This window comes from Quercus lobata, chromosome 5, assembly GCF_001633185.2.
Source record: "Quercus lobata isolate SW786 chromosome 5, ValleyOak3.0 Primary Assembly, whole genome shotgun sequence".
Classification (NCBI taxonomy): domain Eukaryota; kingdom Viridiplantae; phylum Streptophyta; class Magnoliopsida; order Fagales; family Fagaceae; genus Quercus; species Quercus lobata.
Genome location: NC_044908.1, coordinates 23,606,952 through 23,610,457, shown reverse-complemented (window position 1 = coordinate 23,610,457; position 3,506 = coordinate 23,606,952). Strand labels below are relative to the sequence as shown.

The window sequence follows — 3,506 nt, the reverse complement described above, 5'->3', positions numbered from 1 at the left end:
CCTTTAAGGCAATATCTAAGCTTTCTGTGCGCCAACGGTTGATTTGGTCCCAAGCAATGACCCATGAACTAGTGTACCCCTAGCATGATATTCAGCTAATTTATCAACGGCTATTGAGGATAGAATTACTACTAGAACAGGGCGTCAAACCCATGCCAAATGATGAAGGAACTTCAACGCTAGTAAAGTTAACAACACAAGCACTCTCATGTGGTAATTCCTGCAGATCAGCATTGCCGTCCAAAAACTGCATCACCTGCCTCATGCTAGGCCGAACTGCTGGCGTTGAGTGCGAGCAAAGCAAGCCTAGTTTCAAAACCAATTCCATTTCCTCCACTACATAATTACCTTCCAATCTTGCGTCACTAGCGTCAAGGATGGCTCCTTTTCTCCAGCACCCGAAGACCCAATCAACTAAAATTACCTCTTCAGGTAGTCTTTGTGGCTCTATAGGCTTTCTTCCACAAGCTACCTCCAACATGAATGCCCCAAAAGCAAACACGTCAGTGTAAGTAGTTACCCTTCCTGTTCTGGTAAGCTCGGGAGCCAAATAACCCACAGTTCCAGCTACATTGGTGCTTTCGGGATTGTCACCGTGGTCGCATAATCTTGCAAGGCCAAAATCTCCTAGCCTTCCATTTAATTCAGCATCTAATAAAACATTGCTTGCTTTTACATCTCTGTGTAGAACAACCTGTTCCCACTCTTCATGGAGGTAGAGTAGGCCAGATGCTACTCCTGAGGATTTGAAATCGTTGAAGCCAATCAAGGTTTGATTTTTCACTTCCATATAAGAACTTGTCAAGGCTTCCGTTGGGCATATAATCATAGACCAAGAGGAGTTCACCCTTTCGCCGGCAGTATCCTAGGAGCTGCACCAAGTTCCTGTGCCTCAGCCTGCCCAAGCTAATGATTTCAGCCACAAATTCCCTCATCCCTTGTTTTGAATCATGGGAGACTTTCTTGACTGCAATTTGTCTATTGGAAGAAGAAAGTGTTCCTTTATAAACCTTTCCAAAACCTCCTGCTCCAAGAAGCTCTTTGTCTGAGAAACCCTTGGTTGCTTTGTAGAGATTCTTGTAGATGAACCTGTGAGGACCATACTCGCTTTCCCAATCTTCACGTATTTCTTCATATTTCTTCCTCCTCCAAATAAAAGTTGCTCCGGTGACCAATACCAGCACAACCACAACTGCTATGAGAGAAATTATGATCATTACTGGATTCTCTTTACTTTTCCTCTGCCGGGGAGGTTGAGGAAGCTTCGAAACATCAAGGCTTTGTGCTTGTCCACTTTTATTAAAGCTCCATCCAAGAATATAGTGGTCACTTGCAACTGCACCAGTGGCTGCAGCGAAACCAACATACATAGATTCCAAAAGATATTGGGACAGATCAATGTGTTTTGACAAGAGAGGCCGGTTTGGTTTTGGGATGCTGGTCGGGGCTAGTGTTACATTCAGTAACTTTTCTGTTTCGTTGTAGTCTATCCAAAGATGCATTGGGTTGCCACTCATTAGCTCCATGCTTCTGTTCTTCCCTTCTTGACCAGAAAAGTAGGTTGCAGGAGCTGATTCATTTGATACCAGACCATTCACATCAATTCCCACATGGTTACCGTCTATATCTTGTACATCAGGACTTTCAACAGTATCAAGTTCAATGGCTAATATGTTGTTTGTTGGACTGCCATTATTTGAGGTATTGAAGATTCCTAGATACTGGCTGGCTACACCATAGGTGAATTCCCGCGAGGGACTGATGACGAAGGCAAGGCCATGCCCACCCAACATTGGCATTTGAGGAACTATTGCAAATACAAAGTTCGTGGAAAATGAAAGAGACCGAGGTAAAACAGAAGAAGAAGAATTGTTGAATTCTAAAGGAAGTGGGTGGAAAGCATAACCAACTTGTTGGTTTGAAGTGTTGGTGAGTTGCAATAGACCATTGGAGTGGATTTTTGCAATTCCATCTAGATGCAGATTTGTTTGATTGAAGCCATTATAGATGAACTGGTCATTTTGAGCAGACATGAATGGAAGTTTAAAGATGAAGTAGAGAGTTACCAGAAAGGGAAGTGATATAACCACAGTCGCCATTAAGAAAAAGTGGGAAAAAGGTTCATCTATGAGAATACAGAGCTTTTGCTTGTTTAAAATGTCACAAACTCCAAGAAAATGGCTTTTTTTCTTTTTTTCGTTTTCTCATTCTTTGGCCCAATTATTTTTTTGTTCAAATTGTTTAGAATGGAGTGGGTCCAACCTAACGTGAGGGAGGGTGAGGCAGTCATAATAATCTTTCTCAGCCTTTGGGTGGGGCATGTGTTTAGAGAGACGAATAAATGCGCCAACCTTTTGGCTAAGAAGGGTTGTTCCTTAGTGGAGAATTTTGTTGTGTTTGATACCTCTCCCTCTGATGACTTAAATGTATTGCTTGAAGCTGATAGGAATGAGCTGTATTATTATAGGTATGTTGCCAATACTTTGGCCTCTGTGACTTTTTTGTAATTGCTTTTGCTGTTTATTCAAGTACCTGTTTAACGAAAAAAATAAAAATAATAAAATAAAAAATAATAATCTTTCTCAGCCGCCAACTATAAGACAAGGAAAATGATTTTGTAATTTTGCAATTTTGATGGCTTCGGAGTCATTCTTATCATTTTCTCATCATTTTAAGTACAAAAGAGGCATGAGATTTTCCTCTCTCTTTTTAAAAAAAAAAAAAATATTTTTCTGAATAGCATTTCATTCAAAAACAAGATTACACACTGCTAGCAAGCTACAAAAACAGTTATAAGTTATTAACTGAATATCACAAGCTGCAAACCTCTTATGTTTGACAAAACCAAAAATGTAGAAAGTACAATTTGTCATAAACAAAATGAACGAACATAAAAATAAAATACTAGAAGGAATATTCTAATTACAACAGTAGCCTTTACTTTCTTACAAGAAGCCAAATTTTCTGTTATATCAGATAGGATGAGCTTGTGTATAGTTTCATTTTCCCTGAATTTAGTCTTATGCTACCTATATTTCTCTTAATCCACACATGGTAAGTAAGAACACGAAAAATGGTTGTTTGAATCCCTTTTTGACTTCATAAACACAAAGTATACTGTCTCTATCTTTCCTTAGCACACCAATTTAGAATATTGTACACTAGGACCTTAGCATTGCTTGAAATGAACAAAAGAAAATTTCTAGCAATTAAAATTTTCAACTCAAAAGATACTCGTGTATACAGGATTTTGGGGAGGTGTAACTTGGGAAGGTTTCTTTTTCATGCTATAGGATCCTAAAACTATACTTGCAAAATAAAAATTATATATAATTATTTTAAAACTAAAATGTTTTGTCTACCTAAAAAAATATTGACCACTTTGACTTGAGAATCCGAAAATAATCATAACCCCAAACATAATCCTTAATCCTTAATCCCTTGAACAAAAAAATTAAAAGCATAACAATAAAAATTAGAGAAATTAATAAAATTTCACAATATTT

At 38.2% G+C, this 3,506-nt stretch overlaps 1 pseudogene across 1 annotated transcript; it reads right to left on the bottom strand.

Moving 5' to 3' along the window:
* LOC115989432 lies at positions 1 to 2,150 on the bottom strand (annotated as a pseudogene). Its single transcript, XR_004091924.1, has one exon. The product of XR_004091924.1 is annotated as an L-type lectin-domain containing receptor kinase IV.1-like (transcript).
* Positions 2,151 to 3,506: the final 1,356 nt, after the last annotated feature.